Source organism: Vicugna pacos, unplaced genomic scaffold (genome assembly GCF_048564905.1).
Source record: "Vicugna pacos unplaced genomic scaffold, VicPac4 scaffold_105, whole genome shotgun sequence".
Taxonomy (NCBI): domain Eukaryota; kingdom Metazoa; phylum Chordata; class Mammalia; order Artiodactyla; family Camelidae; genus Vicugna; species Vicugna pacos.
The window spans coordinates 597,716-622,845 of NW_027328785.1; positions in this window are offsets into that span (position 1 = coordinate 597,716).

The following is a 25,130-nucleotide window of genomic DNA, read 5'->3' on the forward strand; positions in this document are numbered from 1 at the left end:
AAGTTCCTCCATGTGACAGCAGCATCTAGGTTCAACACAATCCCTTAGCTTGTCTTCCGTGATGGCTTGCCCTGCCAGGAGTGCGGGAGAAATTGGAGGTTGGGCTCTAAAACGAAGTATTAGCGAGTGCCTATCCATGGGATGTGGAGGTGTTTAACCTACATCCTCCAACCTAGGAATACCTGTGCCCCAGGGAAAAGGCGTGGACTCTGTTTCCACACCACCAGCACACGTGCGAAGAATTGTTCTCGTTTCCTGAGTGTGGGGAGGCTCCTCCAACTAACAGCAGCACCAGGGATCTAGTAGAATCCCTTAGCTTGACTTCCTTGAGTGTTCTCCTAGGCCGGGCTTTGAGCGAAGGTGGGGGTTGGGCTGTAAAGCCAAGTAATATCCAGTGCCTCTCTAAGGGCAGTGAAGGTGTTTAAACTACATCATCTACCTAGGAATAACTGTGCCCCCATAAAGATGCATGGACTCTGTTTCCCCACTTCCAACACACACACAAAGACGTGCTCAGGTATCCTGAGTGTGGGCCGGCACTTTCAAGTGACAGCAGCGCCTGGGTTCTAATAGTATCCTTTAGCTTGTAATACCTGAGTTGTTCCCTAGGCCTGGCTCTGAGGGAAAGCTGGGGGTTGGGCTTTGAGGCCAAATAGTAGCGAGTGCCCCCCGATGGACTGAGGAAGTATTTAGATGAATTCTCCCTAAAGGGGTACACCTGTGCCCACATCCATCTACGTGGAGTGCGGATACACAAATCCCTCCCCCCACAAGTCTGGCTACCGGAATATGAGAGTGGGAAAGTTCCTCCAGCTTACATCAGTGCCAGTGTTCTAGCAGAATCCTTAAGCTTCTCTTCCCTGATGGATTGCATTAGCTGGAGTGCGGTTCAAAGTGGGATTTGTTCTCTAAATCCAAGTAATAATGAGTGCCTCTCCATGGGAATTGGAGGTGTTTAACCAACAACCCCCAACAAGGGAATACCTTTGCCCCCTGGAATATGCGTGGACACTGTTTCTCCACCAACAGTACACACACGAAGAAGCTTTCTGGAATCCTGAGCATGGGGAGACTTCTCCAAATGACAGCAGCACCTGGGTTCTATTAGAATCCCTTAGCTTGTGTTCCCTGAGTATTTACATAGGCCAGGCTTTGATCTATTGTGGGGTTTGGTCTCTATAGCTAGGTTTTAGCGAGTGCCTCTCTATTGGCATGGAGATTTTAAAACTACATCCCTAACCTTTAAACACCTGCCCCCCATATAAATGCGTGGTCTCCCTTTCCCCACCTCCAGCACACCCACGAAGAACAGTTCTGGTATACTGAGTGTGGGTAGGCACCTCCAAATGACAGCAGCACCTGGGACCTTATAATATCACTTGGCTTGCTTTCCCGGAGTGTTTCCTTTGGCCAGGCTGTGAGCGAAGGTGGGTGTTGGGCACTAAAGACTAGTAATAGCGAGTGCCTCTCTATGGGCATTGCAGGTGTTTAAAATACATCCCCAAACTTGGAACACCTGTGCCCCCCCAAAAATGCGTGGACTCTGTTTCCCCACCTCCAGCACACACACGAAAACGGGTTGAGGTTTCCTGAGTGTGGGGAGGCACCTACAACTGACAGCAGGGCCTGGGTTCTAATACAATCCATTAACTTGTCTTCACTGATGGCTAGCCTAGGCGGGAGTGCGGGGGAATGTGAGGGTTGGGCTCTAAAACCAAGTGTTATTGAGTGCCTCTCCACGGGATTTGAAGTGGTTTAACCTACAACCAAATATTTGGGAATACCTGTGCCCCCTGAAAGATGCAAGGACACTGTTTCCCCGCCTTCAGCACACACACTAGGTGGTGTTCTGGTATCCTGAGTGTGGGGAGGCTCCTGCAAGTGACAGTAGCACCTGGGATCTAGTTGGATCCATTCGGTTGATATTCCTGAGTATTTTCCTTGGCCGGGTTGTGAGCGAAATTGGGGGTTGTGCTCTAAAACCAAGTATTAGCGAGTTCTTATATTTTGGCAGTGGAGGGGGTTAAAGTATATCCCCAACCTGGGAACACCTGTGCCCCCATAAAGATGCGTGGACTCTGTTTCCCTCCTGCAGCACACACACGACATTGGGTTCAGATGTCTTGAGTGTGGGGAGGTTCCTGCAACTAACAGCAGCGCCTGGGTTGTAATACAATACCTTAACTGGTCTTCCATGATGGCTTGCCATGGCCGGTGTGCGGGGGAAAGTTGGGATTGGGCTCTAAACCAAGTATTAGCGAGAGCCTATCCACGGGATGTGGGTGTTGAACCTACAAACCACCACCATGAAATAACTGTGACCCCTGAAAGATGCTTTGACTCTGTTTCCCTACATCCAGCACACACACGAAGAAGTGTTCTGGTGTTCTGAGTGTGGGGAGGTTCCTCCAACTGACAGCAGCACCTGGGTTCGAATAGAATCCCTTAGCTTGACTTCCCTAAGTGTTTTCCTAGGCCTAGCAGTGAGCGATGGTGGGGGATGGGCTCTAAAGCCAAGTATTAGAGAGTGCATCTCTGTGGGCAGTGGAGGGTTTGAAACTACTTCCCCAACCTTGGAACACCTGTGCCCCCATAAAGATGAGTGGACTCTGTTTCCCCCCTGCAGCACACACACGGAGACGTGGTCAGGTATCCTGATAGTGGGGAGGCTCCTCCACATGACAGCAGCGCCTGGGTTCTCATAGAATCCCTTAGATTGTTTTCCTTGAGTGTTTCCCTAGGCCGGGCTTAGAGGGAAAGCTGGGAGTTTGGCTTGGAGGCCAAGTAGCAGCAACTGCCCCCCGATGGAATGTGGAAGTATTTAGAGGACTTCTCCCTAATGGGGAACAAGTGTGACCCCATTCATCTACTTGGATTTTGGCTCCACATCTCCCCGCCACAAAATGTTGGGTTCCGGAATCCTGAGTTTTGGGACGTTCCTCCAACTGTCAGCAGCGCTTGTGTTCTTGAATCCCTTAACTTGCCTTCCCTGATGGTTTGCCTATGCTGGAGTGCAGGGGAATGTGGGGTTTCGGCTCTAATACCAAGTATTAGCCAATGCATCTATATGATAAGTTGAGAAATTTTAACTACAACCAGCAACGTAGGAATACATGTGCCACCTGAAAGATGCCTGGACTCTGTTTCCCCACCTCCAGCACACAAACGAGGAAGTGTTCTTCTATCCTGAATGTGGGGAGTTTCCTCCAAATGACAGCAGCACCTGAGGTCTAATAGAATCCGTTAGCTTGACTTCCTTGAGTGTTTACCTAGGCCGGGCTGTAAGCGAATGTGGGGGTTGGGCCCTAAAGACAAGGATTAGCGAGTGCCCCTCTATGGGCAGTGGAGGTGTTTAAACCAAATCCCCAACTTTGGAACACCTGTGCCCCCATAGAGATGCGTGGAATATCTTTCCCAGCTCCAGAACACACACGAAGACTTTCAGATATCCTTAGTGTGGGGGGGCTCCTCAAAATGACAGCAGCGTCTGGGTTCAAATACAATCCCTTAGCTTGTAATACGAGTGTTTTCCTGGTCCGGGATGTGAGGGAAAGCTGGGGGTTGGGCTTGGAGTCCAAGTAGCAGTGAGTGCCCCCTGATGGATTGAGGAAGTACTTAGAGGACTTCTCCCTAAAGGGAACACTTTTGCCCCCATTCATCTGGGTGGAGTGGGGCTGCACATCTCCCCCACAAACAAGAATGTGTTCCGGAGTCCTGAGTGCAGAGAAGTTCCTCCAACTGACAGCAGCGCCTGGGTTCTAACTGAATCCCTTTGCTTGTCTTCCCTGATGGTATGCCTAGGCGGGAGTGCGGGGGAAAGTGTGGTTTGGGATCCAAACCAAGTATTTGCGAGTACCTCTCTATGGTTAGTGGAGGTTTTTAAACTACATCCCTAACCTGGGAACACCTGTGCCCCCATATATATCCGTGGAGTCTGTTTCCAGACCTCCAGCACACACACGAACACTTGCACAGTTATCCTGAGAGTGGGCAGCCTCCTCCAACTGACAGCAGGGCCTGGGTTCTAATAAAATCGCTTAACTTGTCTTCCCTGTTTGGTTGCCTGATACGGAGTGCGGGGGAAAGTGGGGGTTGGGCTCTAAATCCAAGTATTAGCGAGTGCTTCTTCATGGGAAGTGGAGGTTATTAACCAAAAACCCACAACCTGGGAACACCTGTGCTCCTTGAAAAATGCGTGGACTCTGTTTCCCCACCTCCAGCACACACATGAAGAAGTGTTCTGGTATCCTGAGTGTGGGGAGGCACCTCCAACTGACAGCAGCATCTGGGATCTAATAGGATCCCTTAGGTTGACTTCCCTGTGTGTTTTCCAAGGACCGGCTGGGAGCGAAGGTGGGGGTTGGGCTCTAAAGCCAAGTAAGAGCGAGTGCCTCTCTATGGGCAGTGGAGGTGTTTAAAGTACATTCCCTCCCTGGGAACACCTGTGCCCCCATAAAGTTGCGTGGACTATGTATCCCCAAAACCATCATACACATAAAGACTTGTTCAGGTATCCTGAGTATGGGGAGACTCCTCCAACTGACAGCAGCGCCTGGGTTCTAATAGAATCCCAAAGCTTGTCTTCCCTGATGGCATGCCTAGGCTGGAGTGTGGGGGAAAGTGGGGTTTGGGCTTGAAGTCCAAGTAGCAACGAGTGCCCCCTGATTTACTGGGGAAGTACTTAGAGGATTTCACCCTAAAATGGAACACCTGTGCCCCCATTCATCTGCGTGGACTGGGTCTCCACAACTCCCCCCCACACAAGGCTGGGATCCGGAATCCTGAGTGTGTGGAAGTTCCTCCAACTGACAGCAGCGCCTGCGTTCGAATAGAATAACTCAGCTTGTATTCCCTGAGTGTTTCCCTAGGCCGGGCTGCGAGCGAAAGCTGGGGGTTGTGCTTGGAGGCCAAGTAGCAGCTTGTGCCAACCGATTGACTGAGGAATTACTTAGGGAACTCCCCTACCGGGGAACACCTGTGTCACCATTCATCTGCGTGGATTGGGGCTGCACACCTCCCCCACACACAAGAGTGTCTCCGGAGTCCTGAGTGTTGGGAAGTTCCTCCATGTGACAGCAGCATCTAGGTTCAACACAATCCCTTAGCTTGTCTTCCGTGATGGCTTGCCCTGCCAGGAGTGCGGGAGAAATTGGAGGTTGGGCTCTAAAACGAAGTATTAGCGAGTGCCTATCCATGGGATGTGGAGGTGTTTAACCTACATCCTCCAACCTAGGAATACCTGTGCCCCAGGGAAAAGGCGTGGACTCTGTTTCCACACCACCAGCACACGTGCGAAGAATTGTTCTCGTTTCCTGAGTGTGGGGAGGCTCCTCCAACTAACAGCAGCACCAGGGATCTAGTAGAATCCCTTAGCTTGACTTCCTTGAGTGTTCTCCTAGGCCGGGCTTTGAGCGAAGGTGGGGGTTGGGCTGTAAAGCCAAGTAATATCCAGTGCCTCTCTAAGGGCAGTGAAGGTGTTTAAACTACATCATCTACCTAGGAATAACTGTGCCCCCATAAAGATGCATGGACTCTGTTTCCCCACTTCCAACACACACACAAAGACGTGCTCAGGTATCCTGAGTGTGGGCCGGCACTTTCAAGTGACAGCAGCGCCTGGGTTCTAATAGTATCCTTTAGCTTGTAATACCTGAGTTGTTCCCTAGGCCTGGCTCTGAGGGAAAGCTGGGGGTTGGGCTTTGAGGCCAAATAGTAGCGAGTGCCCCCCGATGGACTGAGGAAGTATTTAGATGAATTCTCCCTAAAGGGGTACACCTGTGCCCACATCCATCTACGTGGAGTGCGGATACACAAATCCCTCCCCCCACAAGTCTGGCTACCGGAATATGAGAGTGGGAAAGTTCCTCCAGCTTACATCAGTGCCAGTGTTCTAGCAGAATCCTTAAGCTTCTCTTCCCTGATGGATTGCATTAGCTGGAGTGCGGTTCAAAGTGGGATTTGTTCTCTAAATCCAAGTAATAATGAGTGCCTCTCCATGGGAATTGGAGGTGTTTAACCAACAACCCCCAACAAGGGAATACCTTTGCCCCCTGGAATATGCGTGGACACTGTTTCTCCACCAACAGTACACACACGAAGAAGCTTTCTGGAATCCTGAGCATGGGGAGACTTCTCCAAATGACAGCAGCACCTGGGTTCTATTAGAATCCCTTAGCTTGTGTTCCCTGAGTATTTACATAGGCCAGGCTTTGATCTATTGTGGGGTTTGGTCTCTATAGCTAGGTTTTAGCGAGTGCCTCTCTATTGGCATGGAGATTTTAAAACTACATCCCTAACCTTTAAACACCTGCCCCCCATATAAATGCGTGGTCTCCCTTTCCCCACCTCCAGCACACCCACGAAGAACAGTTCTGGTATACTGAGTGTGGGTAGGCACCTCCAAATGACAGCAGCACCTGGGACCTTATAATATCACTTGGCTTGCTTTCCCGGAGTGTTTCCTTTGGCCAGGCTGTGAGCGAAGGTGGGTGTTGGGCACTAAAGACTAGTAATAGCGAGTGCCTCTCTATGGGCATTGCAGGTGTTTAAAATACATCCCCAAACTTGGAACACCTGTGCCCCCCCAAAAATGCGTGGACTCTGTTTCCCCACCTCCAGCACACACACGAAAACGGGTTGAGGTTTCCTGAGTGTGGGGAGGCACCTACAACTGACAGCAGGGCCTGGGTTCTAATACAATCCATTAACTTGTCTTCACTGATGGCTAGCCTAGGCGGGAGTGCGGGGGAATGTGAGGGTTGGGCTCTAAAACCAAGTATTATTGAGTGCCTCTCCACGGGATTTGAAGTGGTTTAACCTACAACCAAATATTTGGGAATACCTGTGCCCCCTGAAAGATGCAAGGACACTGTTTCCCCGCCTTCAGCACACACACTAGGTGGTGTTCTGGTATCCTGAGTGTGGGGAGGCTCCTGCAAGTGACAGTAGCACCTGGGATCTAGTTGGATCCATTCGGTTGATATTCCTGAGTATTTTCCTTGGCCGGGTTGTGAGCGAAATTGGGGGTTGTGCTCTAAAACCAAGTATTAGCGAGTTCTTATATTTTGGCAGTGGAGGGGGTTAAAGTATATCCCCAACCTGGGAACACCTGTGCCCCCATAAAGATGCGTGGACTCTGTTTCCCTCCTGCAGCACACACACGACATTGGGTTCAGATGTCTTGAGTGTGGGGAGGTTCCTGCAACTAACAGCAGCGCCTGGGTTGTAATACAATACCTTAACTGGTCTTCCATGATGGCTTGCCATGGCCGGTGTGCGGGGGAAAGTTGGGATTGGGCTCTAAACCAAGTATTAGCGAGAGCCTATCCACGGGATGTGGGTGTTGAACCTACAAACCACCACCATGAAATAACTGTGACCCCTGAAAGATGCTTTGACTCTGTTTCCCTACATCCAGCACACACACGAAGAAGTGTTCTGGTGTTCTGAGTGTGGGGAGGTTCCTCCAACTGACAGCAGCACCTGGGTTCGAATAGAATCCCTTAGCTTGACTTCCCTAAGTGTTTTCCTAGGCCTAGCAGTGAGCGATGGTGGGGGATGGGCTCTAAAGCCAAGTATTAGAGAGTGCATCTCTGTGGGCAGTGGAGGGTTTGAAACTACTTCCCCAACCTTGGAACACCTGTGCCCCCATAAAGATGAGTGGACTCTGTTTCCCCCCTGCAGCACACACACGGAGACGTGGTCAGGTATCCTGATAGTGGGGAGGCTCCTCCACATGACAGCAGCGCCTGGGTTCTCATAGAATCCCTTAGATTGTTTTCCTTGAGTGTTTCCCTAGGCCGGGCTTAGAGGGAAAGCTGGGAGTTTGGCTTGGAGGCCAAGTAGCAGCAACTGCCCCCCGATGGAATGTGGAAGTATTTAGAGGACTTCTCCCTAATGGGGAACAAGTGTGACCCCATTCATCTACTTGGATTTTGGCTCCACATCTCCCCGCCACAAAATGTTGGGTTCCGGAATCCTGAGTTTTGGGACGTTCCTCCAACTGTCAGCAGCGCTTGTGTTCTTGAATCCCTTAACTTGCCTTCCCTGATGGTTTGCCTATGCTGGAGTGCAGGGGAATGTGGGGTTTCGGCTCTAATACCAAGTATTAGCCAATGCATCTATATGATAAGTTGAGAAATTTTAACTACAACCAGCAACGTAGGAATACATGTGCCACCTGAAAGATGCCTGGACTCTGTTTCCCCACCTCCAGCACACAAACGAGGAAGTGTTCTTCTATCCTGAATGTGGGGAGTTTCCTCCAAATGACAGCAGCACCTGAGGTCTAATAGAATCCGTTAGCTTGACTTCCTTGAGTGTTTACCTAGGCCGGGCTGTAAGCGAATGTGGGGGTTGGGCCCTAAAGACAAGGATTAGCGAGTGCCCCTCTATGGGCAGTGGAGGTGTTTAAACCAAATCCCCAACTTTGGAACACCTGTGCCCCCATAGAGATGCGTGGAATATCTTTCCCAGCTCCAGAACACACACGAAGACTTTCAGATATCCTTAGTGTGGGGGGGCTCCTCAAAATGACAGCAGCGTCTGGGTTCAAATACAATCCCTTAGCTTGTAATACGAGTGTTTTCCTGGTCCGGGATGTGAGGGAAAGCTGGGGGTTGGGCTTGGAGTCCAAGTAGCAGTGAGTGCCCCCTGATGGATTGAGGAAGTACTTAGAGGACTTCTCCCTAAAGGGAACACTTTTGCCCCCATTCATCTGGGTGGAGTGGGGCTGCACATCTCCCCCACAAACAAGAATGTGTTCCGGAGTCCTGAGTGCAGAGAAGTTCCTCCAACTGACAGCAGCGCCTAGGTTCTAACTGAATCCCTTTGCTTGTCTTCCCTGATGGTATGCCTAGGCGGGAGTGCGGGGGAAAGTGTGGTTTGGGATCCAAACCAAGTATTTGCGAGTACCTCTCTATGGTTAGTGGAGGTTTTTAAACTACATCCCTAACCTGGGAACACCTGTGCCCCCATATATATCCGTGGAGTCTGTTTCCAGACCTCCAGCACACACACGAACACTTGCACAGTTATCCTGAGAGTGGGCAGCCTCCTCCAACTGACAGCAGGGCCTGGGTTCTAATAAAATCGCTTAACTTGTCTTCCCTGTTTGGTTGCCTGATACGGAGTGCGGGGGAAAGTGGGGGTTGGGCTCTAAATCCAAGTATTAGCGAGTGCTTCTTCATGGGAAGTGGAGGTTATTAACCAAAAACCCACAACCTGGGAACACCTGTGCTCCTTGAAAAATGCGTGGACTCTGTTTCCCCACCTCCAGCACACACATGAAGAAGTGTTCTGGTATCCTGAGTGTGGGGAGGCACCTCCAACTGACAGCAGCATCTGGGATCTAATAGGATCCCTTAGGTTGACTTCCCTGTGTGTTTTCCAAGGACCGGCTGGGAGCGAAGGTGGGGGTTGGGCTCTAAAGCCAAGTAAGAGCGAGTGCCTCTCTATGGGCAGTGGAGGTGTTTAAAGTACATTCCCTCCCTGGGAACACCTGTGCCCCCATAAAGTTGCGTGGACTATGTATCCCCAAAACCATCATACACATAAAGACTTGTTCAGGTATCCTGAGTATGGGGAGACTCCTCCAACTGACAGCAGCGCCTGGTTTCTAATAGAATCCCAAAGCTTGTCTTCCCTGATGCCAAGCCTAGGCTGGAGTGTGGGGGAAAGTGGGGTTTGGGCTTGAAGTCCAAGTAGCAACGAGTGCCCCCTGATTTACTGGGGAAGTACTTAGAGGATTTCACCCTAAAATGGAACACCTGTGCCCCCATTCATCTGCGTGGACTGGGTCTCCACAACTCCCCCCCACACAAGGCTGGGATCCGGAATCCTGAGTGTGTGGAAGTTCCTCCAACTGACAGCAGCGCCTGCGTTCGAATAGAATAACTCAGCTTGTATTCCCTGAGTGTTTCCCTAGGCCGGGCTGCGAGCGAAAGCTGGGGGTTGTGCTTGGAGGCCAAGTAGCAGCTTGTGCCAACCGATTGACTGAGGAATTACTTAGGGAACTCCCCTACCGGGGAACACCTGTGTCACCATTCATCTGCGTGGATTGGGGCTGCACACCTCCCCCACACACAAGAGTGTCTCCGGAGTCCTGAGTGTTGGGAAGTTCCTCCATGTGACAGCAGCATCTAGGTTCAACACAATCCCTTAGCTTGTCTTCCGTGATGGCTTGCCCTGCCAGGAGTGCGGGAGAAATTGGAGGTTGGGCTCTAAAACGAAGTATTAGCGAGTGCCTATCCATGGGATGTGGAGGTGTTTAACCTACATCCTCCAACCTAGGAATACCTGTGCCCCAGGAAAAAGGCGTGGACTCTGTTTCCACACCACCAGCACACGTGCGAAGAATTGTTCTCGTTTCCTGAGTGTGGGGAGGCTCCTCCAACTAACAGCAGCACCAGGGATCTAGTAGAATCCCTTAGCTTGACTTCCTTGAGTGTTCTCCTAGGCCGGGCTTTGAGCGAAGGTGGGGGTTGGGCTGTAAAGCCAAGTAATATCCAGTGCCTCTCTAAGGGCAGTGAAGGTGTTTAAACTACATCATCTACCTAGGAATAACTGTGCCCCCATAAAGATGCATGGACTCTGTTTCCCCACTTCCAACACACACACAAAGACGTGCTCAGGTATCCTGAGTGTGGGCCGGCACTTTCAAGTGACAGCAGCGCCTGGGTTCTAATAGTATCCTTTAGCTTGTAATACCTGAGTTGTTCCCTAGGCCTGGCTCTGAGGGAAAGCTGGGGGTTGGGCTTTGAGGCCAAATAGTAGCGAGTGCCCCCCGATGGACTGAGGAAGTATTTAGATGAATTCTCCCTAAAGGGGTACACCTGTGCCCACATCCATCTACGTGGAGTGCGGATACACAAATCCCTCCCCCCACAAGTCTGGCTACCGGAATATGAGAGTGGGAAAGTTCCTCCAGCTTACATCAGTGCCAGTGTTCTAGCAGAATCCTTAAGCTTCTCTTCCCTGATGGATTGCATTAGCTGGAGTGCGGTTCAAAGTGGGATTTGTTCTCTAAATCCAAGTAATAATGAGTGCCTCTCCATGGGAATTGGAGGTGTTTAACCAACAACAACCAACAAGGGAATACCTTTGCCCCCTGGAATATGCGTGGACACTGTTTCTCCACCAACAGTACACACACGAAGAAGCTTTGTGGAATCCTGAGCATGGGGAGACTACTCCAAATGACAGCAGCACCTGGGTTCTATTAGAATCCCTTAGCTTGTGTTCCCTGAGTATTTACATAGGCCAGGCTTTGATCTATTGTGGGGTTTGGTCTCTATAGCTAGGTTTTAGCGAGTGCCTCTCTATTGGCATGGAGATTTTAAAACTACATCCCTAACCTTTAAACACCTGCCCCCCATATAAATGCGTGGTCTCCCTTTCCCCACCTCCAGCACACCCACGAAGAACAGTTCTGGTATACTGAGTGTGGGTAGGCACCTCCAAATGACAGCAGCACCTGGGACCTTATAATATCACTTGGCTTGCTTTCCCTGAGTGTTTCCTTTGGCCAGGCTGTGAGCGAAGGTGGGTGTTGGGCACTAAAGACTAGTAATAGCGAGTGCCTCTCTATGGGCATTGCAGGTGTTTAAAATACATCCCCAAACTTGGAACACCTGTGCCCCCCCAAAAATGCGTGGACTCTGTTTCCCCACCTCCAGCACACACACGAAAACCGGTTGAGGTTTCCTGAGTGTGGGGAGGCACCTACAACTGACAGCAGGGCCTGGGTTCTAATACAATCCATTAACTTGTCTTCACTGATGGCTAGCCTAGGCGGGAGTGCGGGGGAATGTGAGGGTTGGGCTCTAAAACCAAGTATTATTGAGTGCCTCTCCACGGGATTTGAAGTGGTTTAACCTACAACCAAATATTTGGGAATACCTGTGCCCCCTGAAAGATGCAAGGACACTGTTTCCCCGCCTTCAGCACACACACTAGGTGGTGTTCTGGTATCCTGAGTGTGGGGAGGCTCCTGCAAGTGACAGTAGCACCTGGGATCTAGTTGGATCCATTAGGTTGATATTCCTGAGTATTTTCCTTGGCCGGGTTGTGAGCGAAATTGGGGGTTGTGCTCTAAAACCAAGTATTAGCGAGTTCCTATATTTTGGCAGTGGAGGTGGTTAAAGTATATCCCCAACCTGGGAACACCTGTGCCCCCATAAAGATGCGTGGACTCTGTTTCCCTCCTGCAGCACACACACGACATTGGGTTCAGATGTCTTGAGTGTGGGGAGGTTCCTGCAACTAACAGCAGCGCCTGGGTTGTAATACAATACCTTAACTGGTCTTCCATGATGGCTTGCCATGGCCGGTGTGCGGGGGAAAGTTGGGATTGGGCTCTAAACCAAGTATTAGCGAGAGCCTATCCATGGGATGTGGGTGTTGAACCTACAAACCACCACCATGAAATAACTGTGCCCCCTGAAAGATGCTTTGACTCTGTTTCCCTACATCCAGCACACACACGAAGAAGTGTTCTGGTGTTCTGAGTGTGGGGAGGTTCCTCCAACTGACAGCAGCACCTGGGTTCGAATAGAATCCCTTAGCTTGACTTCCCTAAGTGTTTTCCTAGGCCTAGCAGTGAGCGATGGTGGGGGATGGGCTCTAAAGCCAAGTATTAGAGAGTGCATCTCTGTGGGCAGTGGAGGGTTTGAAACTACTTCCCCAACCTTGGAACACCTGTGCCCCCATAAAGATGAGTGGACTCTGTTTCCCCCCTGCAGCACACACACGGAGACGTGGTCAGGTATCCTGATAGTGGGGAGGCTCCTCCACATGACAGCAGCGCCTGGGTTCTCATAGAATCCCTTAGATTGTTTTCCTTGAGTGTTTCCCTAGGCCGGGCTTAGAGGGAAAGCTGGGAGTTTGGCTTGGAGGCCAAGTAGCAGCAACTGCCCCCCGATGGAATGTGGAAGTATTTAGAGGACTTCTCCCTAATGGGGAACAAGTGTGACCCCATTCATCTACTTGGATTTTGGCTCCACATCTCCCCGCCACAAAATGTTGGGTTCCGGAATCCTGAGTTTTGGGACGTTCCTCCAACTGTCAGCAGCGCTTGTGTTCTTGAATCCCTTAACTTGCCTTCCCTGATGGTGTGCCTATGCTGGAGTGCAGGGGAATGTGGGGTTTCGGCTCTAATACCAAGTATTAGCCAATGCATCTACATGTGAAGTTGAGAAATTTTAACTACACCCATCAACGTAGGAATACATGTGCCACCTGAATGATGCCTGGACTCTGTTTCCCCACCGCCAGCACACAAACGAGGAGGTGTTCTTCTATCCTGAATGTGGGGAGTTTCCTCCAAATGACAGCAGAACCTGAGGTCTCATATAATCCGTTAGCTTGACTTCTTGAGTGTTTACCTAGGCCGGGCTGTAAGCGAATGTGGGGATTGGGCCTTAAAGACAAGGATTAGCGAGTGCCTCTCTATGGGCAGTGGAGGTATTTAAACCAAATCCCCAACTTTGGAACACCTGTGCCCCCATACAGATGCGTGGAATATCTTTCCCACCTCCAGAACACACACGAAGACTTTCAGTTTTCCTTAGTGTGGGGGGGGGCTCCTCAAAATGACAGCAGCGTCTGGGTTCTAATACAATCCCTTAGCTTGTAATATGTGTGTTCCCCTGGTCCGGGATGTGAGGGAAAGCTGGGGGTTGGGCTTGGAGTCCAAGTAGCAGTGAGTGCACCCTGATCGATTGAGGAAGTACTTAGAGGACTTCTCCCTAAAGGGAACACTTTTGCCCCCATTCATCTGGGTGGAGTGGGGCTGCACAACTCCCCCACAAACAGGAATGTGTTCCGGAATCCTGAGTGCAGAGAAGTTCCTCCAACTGACAGCAGCGCCTGGGTTCTAACTGAATCCCTTTGCTTGTCTTCCCTGATGGTATGCCTAGGCGGGAGTGCGGGGGAAAGTGTGGTTTGGGATCCAAACCAAGTATTTGCGAGTACCTCTCTATGGTTCGTGGAGGTTTTTAAACTACATCCCTAACATGGGAACACCTGTGCCCCCATATATATCCGTGGAGTCTGTTTCCAGACCTCCAGCACACACACGAACACTTGCACAGTTATCCTGAGAGTGGGCAGCCTCCTCCAACTGACAGCAGGGCCTGGGTTCTAATAAAATCGCTTAACTTGTCTTCCCTGTTTGGTTGCCTGATACGGAGTGCGGGGGAAAGTGGGGGTTGGGCTCTAAATCCAAGTATTAGCGAGTGCTTCTTCATGGGAAGTGGAGGTTATTAACCAAAAACCCACAACCTGGGAACACCTGTGCTCCTTGAAAAATGCGTGGACTCTGTTTCCCCACCTCCAGCACACACATGAAGAAGTGTTCTGGTATCCTGAGTGTGGGGAGGCACCTCCAACTGACAGCAGCATCTGGGATCTAATAGGATCCCTTAGGTTGACTTCCCTGTGTGTTTTCCAAGGACCGGCTGGGAGCGAAGGTGGGGGTTGGGCTCTAAAGCCAAGTAAGAGCGAGTGCCTCTCTATGGGCAGTGGAGGTGTTTAAAGTACATTCCCTCCCTGGGAACACCTGTGCCCCCATAAAGTTGCGTGGACTATGTATCCCCAAAACCATCATACACATAAAGACTTGTTCAGGTATCCTGAGTATGGGGAGACTCCTCCAACTGACAGCAGCGCCTGGGTTCTAATAGAATCCCAAAGCTTGTCTTCCCTGATGGCACGCCTAGGCTGGAGTGTGGGGGAAAGTGGGGTTTGGGCTTGAAGTCCAAGTAGCAACGAGTGCCCCCTGATTTACTGGGGAAGTACTTAGAGGATTTCACCCTAAAATGGAACACCTGTGCCCCCATTCATCTGCGTGGACTGGGTCTCCACAACTCCCCCCCACACAAGGCTGGGATCCAGAATCCTGAGTGTGTGGAAGTTCCTGCAACTGACAGCAGCGCCTGCGTTCGAATAGAATAACTCAGCTTGTATTCCCTGAGTGTTTCCCTAGGCCGGGCTGCGAGCGAAAGCTGGGGGTTGTGCTTGGAGGCCAAGTAGCAGCTTGTGCCAACCGATTGACTGAGGAATTACTTAGGGAACTCCCCTACCGGGGAACACCTGTGTCACCATTCATCTGCGTGGATTGGGGCTGCACACCTCCCCCACACACAAGAGTGTCTCCGGAGTCCTGAGTGTTGGGAAGTTCCTCCATGTGACAGCAGCATCTAGGTTCAACACAATCCCTTAGCTTGTCTTCCGTGATGGCTTGCCCTGCCAGGAGTGCGGGAGAAATTGGAGGTTGGGCTCTAAAACGAAGTATTAGCGAGTGCCTATCCATGGGATGTGGAGGTGTTTAACCTACATCCTCCAACCTAGGAATACCTGTGCCCCAGGAAAAAGGCGTGGACTCTGTTTCCACACCACCAGCACACGTGCGAAGAATTGTTCTCGTTTCCTGAGTGTGGGGAGGCTCCTCCAACTAACAGCAGCACCAGGGATCTAGTAGAATCCCTTAGCTTGACTTCCTTGAGTGTTCTCCTAGGCCGGGCTTTGAGCGAAGGTGGGGGTTGGGCTGTAAAGCCAAGTAATATCCAGTGCCTCTCTAAGGGCAGTGAAGGTGTTTAAACTACATCATCTACCTAGGAATAACTGTGCCCCCATAAAGATGCATGGACTCTGTTTCCCCACTTCCAACACACACACAAAGACGTGCTCAGGTATCCTGAGTGTGGGCCGGCACTTTCAAGTGACAGCAGCGCCTGGGTTCTAATAGTATCCTTTAGCTTGTAATACCTGAGTTGTTCCCTAGGCCTGGCTCTGAGGGAAAGCTGGGGGTTGGGCTTTGAGGCCAAATAGTAGCGAGTGCCCCCCGATGGACTGAGGAAGTATTTAGATGAATTCTCCCTAAAGGGGTACACCTGTGCCCACATCCATCTACGTGGAGTGCGGATACACAAATCCCTCCCCCCACAAGTCTGGCTACCGGAATATGAGAGTGGGAAAGTTCCTCCAGCTTACATCAGTGCCAGTGTTCTAGCAGAATCCTTAAGCTTCTCTTCCCTGATGGATTGCATTAGCTGGAGTGCGGTTCAAAGTGGGATTTGTTCTCTAAATCCAAGTAATAATGAGTGCCTCTCCATGGGAATTGGAGGTGTTTAACCAACAACCCCCAACAAGGGAATACCTTTGCCCCCTGGAATATGCGTGGACACTGTTTCTCCACCAACAGTATACACACGAAGAAGCTTTCTGGAATCCTGAGCATGGGGAGACTACTCCAAATGACAGCAGCACCTGGGTTCTATTAGAATCCCTTAGCTTGTGTTCCCTGAGTATTTACATAGGCCAGGCTTTGATCTATTGTGGGGTTTGGTCTCTATAGCTAGGTTTTAGCGAGTGCCTCTCTATTGGCATGGAGATTTTAAAACTACATCCCTAACCTTTAAACACCTGCCCCCCATATAAATGCGTGGTCTCCCTTTCCCCACCTCCAGCACACCCACGAAGAACAGTTCTGGTATACTGAGTGTGGGTAGGCACCTCCAAATGACAGCAGCACCTGGGACCTTATAATATCACTTGGCTTGCTTTCCCGGAGTGTTTCCTTTGGCCAGGCTGTGAGCGAAGGTGGGTGTTGGGCACTAAAGACTAGTAATAGCGAGTGCCTCTCTATGGGCATTGCAGGTGTTTAAAATACATCCCCAAACTTGGAACACCTGTGCCCCCCCAAAAATGCGTGGACTCTGTTTCCCCACCTCCAGCACACACACGAAAACGGGTTGAGGTTTCCTGAGTGTGGGGAGGCACCTACAACTGACAGCAGGGCCTGGGTTCTAATACAATCCATTAACTTGTATTCACTGATGGCTAGCCTAGGCGGGAGTGTGGGGGAATGTGAGGGTTGGGCTCTAAAACCAAGTATTATTGAGTGCCTCTCCACGGGATTTGAAGTGGTTTAACCTACAACCAACTATTTGGGAATACCTGTGCCCCCTGAAAGATGCAAGGACACTGTTTTCCCGCCTTCAGCACACACACTAGGTGGTGTTCTGGTATCCTGAGTGTGGGGAGGCTCCTGCAAGTGACAGTAGCACCTGGGATCTAGTTGGATCCATTAGGTTGATATTCCTGAGTATTTTCCTTGGCCGGGTTGCGAGCGAAATTGGGGGTTGTGCTCTAAAACCAAGTATTAGCGAGTTCCTATATTTTGGCAGTGGAGGTGGTTAAAGTATATCCCCAACCTGGGAACACCTGTGCCCCCATAAAGATGCGTGGACTCTGTTTCCCTCCTGCAGCACACACACGACATTGGGTTCAGATGTCTTGAGTGTGGGGAGGTTCCTGCAACTAACAGCAGCGCCTGGGTTGTAATACAATACCTTAACTGGTCTTCCATGATGGCTTGCCATGGCCGGTGTGCGGGGGAAAGTTGGGATTGGGCTCTAAACCAAGTATTAGCGAGAGCCTATCCATGGGATGTGGGTGTTGAACCTACAAACCACCACCATGATATAACTGTGCCCCCTGAAAGATGCTTTGACTCTGTTTCCCTACATCCAGCACACACACGAAGAAGTGTTCTGGTGTTCTGAGTGTGGGGAGGTTCCTCCAACTGACAGCAGCACCTGGGTTCGAATAGAATCCCTTAGCTTGACTTCCCTAAGTGTTTTCCTAGGCCTAGCAGTGAGCGATGGTGGGGGATGGGCTCTAAAGCCAAGTATTAGAGAGTGCATCTCTGTGGGCAGTGGAGGGTTTGAAACTACTTCCCCAACCTTGGAACACCTGTGCCCCCATAAAGATGAGTGGACTCTGTTTCCCCCCTGCAGCACACACACGGAGACGTGGTCAGGTATCCTGATAGTGGGGAGGCTCCTCCACATGACAGCAGCGCCTGGGTTCTCATAGAATCCCTTAGATTGTTTTCCTTGAGTGTTTCCCTAGGCCGGGCTTAGAGGGAAAGCTGGGAGTTTGGCTTGGAGGCCAAGTAGCAGCAACTGCCCCCCGATGGAATGTGGAAGTATTTAGAGGACTTCTCCCTAATGGGGAACAAGTGTGACCCCATTCATCTACTTGGATTTTGGCTCCACATCTCCCCGCCACAAAATGTTGGGTTCCGGAATCCTGAGATTTGGGACGTTCCTCCAACTGTCAGCAGCGCTTGTGTTATTGAATCCCTTCACTTGCCTTCCCTGATGGTTTGCCTATGCTGGAGTGCAGGGGAATGTGGGGTTTCGGCTCTAATCCCAAGTATTAGCCAATGCATCTATATGATAAGTTGAGAAATTTTAACTACAACCAGCAACGTAGGAATACATGTGCCACCTGAAAGATGCCTGGACTCTGTTTCCCCACCTCCAGCACACAAACGAGGAAGTGTTCTTCTATCCTGAATGTGGGGAGTTTCCTCCAAATGACAGCAGCACCTGAGGTCTAATAGAATCCGTTAGCTTGACTTCCTTGAGTGTTTACCTAGGCCGGGCTGTAAGCGAATGTGGGGGTTGGGCCCTAAAGACAAGGATTAGCGAGTGCCCCTCTATGGGCAGTGGAGGTGTTTAAACCAAATCCCCAACTTTGGAACACCTGTGCCCCCATACAGATGCGTGGAATATCTTTCCCACCTCCAGAACACACACGAAGACTTTCAGATATCCTTAGTGTGGGGGGGCTCCTCAAAATGACAGCAGCGTCTGGGTTCTAATAGAATCCCTTAGCTTGTAATACGAGTGTTTCCCTGGTCCGGGATGTGAGGGAAAGCTGGGGGTTGGGCTTGGAGTCCAAGTAGCAGTGAGTGCCCCCTGATGGATTGAGGAAGTACTTAGAGGACTTCTCCCTAAAGGGAACACTTTTGCCCCCATTCATCTGGGTGGAGTGGGGCTGCACAACTCCCCCACAAACAAGAATGTGTTCCGGAGTCCTGAGTGCAGAGAAGTTCCTCCAACTGACAGCAGCGCCTGGGTTCTAACTGAATCCCTTTGCTTGTCTTCCCTGATGGTATGCCTAGGCGGGAGTGCGGGGGAAAGTGTGGTTTGGGATCCAAACCAAGTATTTGCGAGTACCTCTCTATGGTTCGTGGAGGTTTTTAAACTACGTCCCTAACCTGGGAACACCTGTGCCCCCATATATATCCGTGGAGTCTGTTTCCAGACCTCCAGCACACACACGAACACTTGCACAGTTATCCTGAGAGTGGGCAGCCTCCTCCAACTGACAGCAGGGCCTGGGTTCTAATAAAATCGCTTAACTTGTCTTCCCTGTTTGGTTGCCTGATACGGAGTGCGGGGGAAAGTGGGGGTTGGGCTCTAAATCCAAGTATTAGCGAGTGCTTCTTCATGGGAAGTGGAGGTTATTAACCAAAAACCCACAACCTGGGAACACCTGTGCTCCTTGAAAAATGCGTGGACTCTGTTTCCCCACCTCCAGCACACACATGAAGAAGTGTTCTGGTATCCTGAGTGTGGGGAGGCACCTCCAACTGACAGCAGCATCTGGGATCTAATAGGATCCCTTAGGTTGACTTCCCTGTGTGTTTTCCAAGGACCGGCTGGGAGCGAAGGTGGGGGTTGGGCTCTAAAGCCAAGTAAGAGCGAGTGCCTCTCTATGGGCAGTGGAGGTGTTTAAAGTACATTCCCTCCCTGGGAACACCTGTGCCCCCATAAAGTTGCGTGGACTATGTATCCCCAAAACCATCATACACATAAAGACTTGTTCAGGTATCCTGAGTATGGGGAGACTCCTCCAACTGACAGCAGCGCCTGGGTTCTAATAGAATCCCAAAGCTTGTCTTCCCTGATGGCACGCCTAGGCTGGAGTGTGGGGGAAAGTGGGGTTTGGGCTTGAAGTCCAAGTAGCAACGAGTGCCCCCTGATTTACTGGGGAAGTACTTAGAGGATTTCACCCTAAAATGGAACACCTGTGCCCCCATTCATCTGCGTGGACTGGGTCTCCACAACTCCCCCCCACACAAGGCTGGGATCCGGAATCCTGAGTGTGTGGAAGTTCCTCCAACTGACAGCAGCGCCTGCGTTCGAATAGAATAACTCAGCTTGTATTCCCTGAGTGTTTCCCTAGGCCGGGCTGCGAGCGAAAGCTGGGGGTTGTGCTTGGAGGCCAAGTAGCAGCTTGTGCCAACCGATTGACTGAGGAATTACTTAGGGAACTCCCCTACCGGGGAACACCTGTGTCACCATTCATCTGCGTGGATTGGGGCTGCACACCTCCCCCACACACAAGAGTGTCTCCGGAGTCCTGAGTGTTGGGAAGTTCCTCCATGTGACAGCAGCATCTAGGTTCAACACAATCCCTTAGCTTGTCTTCCGTGATGGCTTGCCCTGCCAGGAGTGCGGGAGAAATTGGAGGTTGGGCTCTAAAACGAAGTATTAGCGAGTGCCTATCCATGGGATGTGGAGGTGTTTAACCTACATCCTCCAACCTAGGAATACCTGTGCCCCAGGAAAAAGGCGTGGACTCTGTTTCCACACCACCAGCACACGTGCGAAGAATTGTTCTCGTTTCCTGAGTGTGGGGAGGCTCCTCCAACTAACAGCAGCACCAGGGATCTAGTAGAATCCCTTAGCTTGACTTCCTTGAGTGTTCTCCTAGGCCGGGCTTTGAGCGAAGGTGGGGGTTGGGCTGTAAAGCCAAGTAATATCCAGTGCCTCTCTAAGGGCAGTGAAGGTGTTTAAACTACATCATCTACCTAGGAATAACTGTGCCCCCATAAAGATGCATGGACTCTGTTTCCCCACTTCCAACACACACACAAAGACGTGCTCAGGTATCCTGAGTGTGGGCCGGCACTTTCAAGTGACAGCAGCGCCTGGGTTCTAATAGTATCCTTTAGCTTGTAATACCTGAGTTGTTCCCTAGGCCTGGCTCTGAGGGAAAGCTGGGGGTTGGGCTTTGAGGCCAAATAGTAGCGAGTGCCCCCCGATGGACTGAGGAAGTATTTAGATGAATTCTCCCTAAAGGGGTACACCTGTGCCCACATCCATCTACGTGGAGTGCGGATACACAAATCCCTCCCCCCACAAGTCTGGCTACCGGAATATGAGAGTGGGAAAGTTCCTCCAGCTTACATCAGTGCCAGTGTTCTAGCAGAATCCTTAAGCTTCTCTTCCCTGATGGATTGCATTAGCTGGAGTGCGGTTCAAAGTGGGATTTGTTCTCTAAATCCAAGTAATAATGAGTGCCTCTCCATGGGAATTGGAGGTGTTTAACCAACAACCCCCAACAAGGGAATACCTTTGCCCCCTGGAATATGCGTGGACACTGTTTCTCCACCAACAGTACACACACGAAGAAGCTTTCTGGAATCCTGAGCATGGGGAGACTACTCCAAATGACAGCAGCACCTGGGTTCTATTAGAATCCCTTAGCTTGTGTTCCCTGAGTATTTACATAGGCCAGGCTTTGATCTATTGTGGGGTTTGGTCTCTATAGCTAGGTTTTAGCGAGTGCCTCTCTATTGGCATGGAGATTTTAAAACTACATCCCTAACCTTTAAACACCTGCCCCCCATATAAATGCGTGGTCTCCCTTTCCCCACCTCCAGCACACCCACGAAGAACAGTTCTGGTATACTGAGTGTGGGTAGGCACCTCCAAATGACAGCAGCACCTGGGACCTTATAATATCACTTGGCTTGCTTTCCCGGAGTGTTTCCTTTGGCCAGGCTGTGAGCGAAGGTGGGTGTTGGGCACTAAAGACTAGTAATAGCGAGTGCCTCTCTATGGGCATTGCAGGTGTTTAAAATACATCCCCAAACTTGGAACACCTGTGCCCCCCCAAAAATGCGTGGACTCTGTTTCCCCACCTCCAGCACACACACGAAAACGGGTTGAGGTTTCCTGAGTGTGGGGAGGCACCTACAACTGACAGCAGGGCCTGGGTTCTAATACAATCCATTAACTTGTCTTCACTGATGGCTAGCCTAGGCGGGAGTGCGGGGGAATGTGAGGGTTGGGCTCTAAAACCAAGTATTATTGAGTGCCTCTCCACGGGATTTGAAGTGGTTTAACCTACAACCAAATATTTGGGAATACCTGTGCCCCCTGAAAGATGCAAGGACACTGTTTCCCCGCCTTCAGCACACACACTAGGTGGTGTTCTGGTATCCTGAGTGTGGGGAGGCTCCTGCAAGTGACAGTAGCACCTGGGATCTAGTTGGATCCATTAGGTTGATATTCCTGAGTATTTTCCTTGGCCGGGTTGTGAGCGAAATTGGGGGTTGTGCTCTAAAACCAAGTATTAGCGAGTTCCTATATTTTGGCAGTGGAGGTGGTTAAAGTATATCCCCAACCTGGGAACACCTGTGCCCCCATAAAAATGCGTGGACTCTGTTTCCCTCCTGCAGCACACACACGACATTGGGTTCAGATGTCTTGAGTGTGGGGAGGTTCCTGCAACTAACAGCAGCGCCTGGGTTGTAATACAATACCTTAACTGGTCTTCCATGATGGCTTGCCATGGCCGGTGTGCGGGGGAAAGTTGGGATTGGGCTCTAAACCAAGTATTAGCGAGAGCCTATCCATGGGATGTGGGTGTTGAACCTACAAACCACCACCATGAAATAACTGTGCCCCCTGAAAGATGCTTTGACTCTGTTTCCCTACATCCAGCACACACACGAAGAAGTGTTCTGGTGTTCTGAGTGTGGGGAGGTTCCTCCAACTGACAGCAGCACCTGGGTTCGAATAGAATCCCTTAGCTTGACTTCCCTAAGTGTTTTCCTAGGCCTAGCAGTGAGCGATGGTGGGGGATGGGCTCTAAAGCCAAGTATTAGAGAGTGCATCTCTGTGGGCAGTGGAGGGTTTGAAACTACTTCCCCAACCTTGGAACACCTGTGCCCCCATAAAGATGAGTGGACTCTGTTTCCCCCCTGCAGCACACACACGGAGACGTGGTCAGGTATCCTGATAGTGGGGAGGATCCTCCACATGACAGCAGCGCCTGGGTTCTCATAGAATTCCTTAGATTGTTTTCCTTGAGTGTTTCCCTAGGCCGGGCTTAGAGGGAATGCTGGGAGTTTGGCTTGGAGGCCAAGTAGCAGCAACTGCCCCCCGATGGAATGTGGAAGTATTTAGAGGACTTCTCCCTAATGGGGAACAAGTGTGACCCCATTCATCTACTTGGATTTTGGCTCCACATCTCCCCGCCACAAAATGTTGGGTTCCGGAATCCTGAGTTTTGGGACGTTCCTCCAACTGTCAGCAGCGCTTGTGTTCTTGAATCCCTTCACTTGCCTTCCCTGATGGTTTGCCTATGCTGGAGTGCAGGGGAATGTGGGGTTTCGGCTCTAATACCAAGTATTAGCCAATGCATCTATATGATAAGTTGAGAAATTTTAACTACAACCAGCAACGTAGGAATACATGTGCCACCTGAAAGATGCCTGGACTCTGTTTCCCCACCTCCAGCACACAAACGAGGAGGTGTTCTTCTATCCTGAATGTGGGGAGTTTCCTCCAAATGACAGCAGCACCTGAGGTCTAATAGAATCCGTTAGCTTGACTTCCTTGAGTGTTTACCTAGGCCGGGCTGTAAGCGAATGTGGGGGTTGGACCCTAAAGACAAGGATTAGCGAGTGCCCCTCTATGGGCAGTGGAGGTGTTTAAACCAAATCCCCAACTTTGGAACACCTGTGCCCCCATAAAGATGCGTGGAATATCTTTCCCACCTCCAGAACACACACGAAGACTTTCAGATATCCTTAGTGTGGGGGGGCTCCTCAAAATGACAGCAGCGTCTGGGTTCTAATAGAATCCCTTAGCTTGTAATAAGAGTGTTTCCCTGGTCCGAGATGTGAGGGAAAGCTGGGGGTTGGGCTTGGAGTCCAAGTAGCAGTGAGTGCCCCCTGATGGATTGAGGAAGTACTTAGAGGACTTCTCCCTAAAGGGAACACTTTTGCCCCCATTCATCTGGGTGGAGTGGGGCTGCACAACTCCCCCACAAACAAGAAAGTGTTCCGGAGTCCTGAGTGCAGAGAAGTTCCTCCAACTGACAGCAGCGCCTGGGTTCTAACTGAATCCCTTTGCTTGTCTTCCCTGATGGTATGCCTAGGCGGGAGTGCGGGGGAAAGTGTGGTTTGGGATCCAAACCAAGTATTTGCGAGTACCTCTCTATGGTTCGTGGAGGTTTTTAAACTACATCCCTAACCTGGGAACACCTGTGCCCCCATATATATCCGTGGAGTCTGTTTCCAGACCTCCAGCACACACACGAACACTTGCACAGTTATCCTGAGAGTGGGCAGCCTCCTCCAACTGACAGCAGGGCCTGGGTTCTAATAAAATCGCTTAACTTGTCTTCCCTGTTTGGTTGCCTGATACGGAGTGCGGGGGAAAGTGGGGGTTGGGCTCTAAATCCAAGTATTAGCGAGTGCTTCTTCATGGGAAGTGGAGGTTATTAACCAAAAACCCACAACCTGGGAACACCTGTGCTCCTTGAAAAATGCGTGGACTCTGTTTCCCCACCTCCAGCACACACATGAAGAAGTGTTCTGGTATCCTGAGTGTGGGGAGGCACCTCCAACTGACAGCAGCATCTGGGATCTAATAGGATCCCTTAGGTTGACTTCCCTGTGTGTTTTCCAAGGACCGGCTGGGAGCGAAGGTGGGGGTTGGGCTCTAAAGCCAAGTAAGAGCGAGTGCCTCTCTATGGGCAGTGGAGGTGTTTAAAGTACATTCCCTCCCTGGGAACACCTGTGCCCCCATAAAGTTGCGTGGACTATGTATCCCCAAAACCATCATACACATAAAGACTTGTTCAGGTATCCTGAGTATGGGGAGACTCCTCCAACTGACAGCAGCGCCTGGGTTCTAATAGAATCCCAAAGCTTGTCTTCCCTGATGGCATGCCTAGGCTGGAGTGTGGGGGAAAGTGGGGTTTGGGCTTGAAGTCCAAGTAGCAACGAGTGCCCCCTGATTTACTGGGGAAGTACGTAGAGGATTTCACCCTAAAATGGAACACCTGTGCCCCCATTCATCTGCGTGGACTGGGTCTCCACAACTCCCCCCCACACAAGGCTGGGATCCGGAATCCTGAGTGTGTGGAAGTTCCTCCAACTGACAGCAGCGCCTGCGTTCGAATAGAATAACTCAGCTTGTATTCCCTGAGTGTTTCCCTAGGCCGGGCTGCGAGCGAAAGCTGGGGGTTGTGCT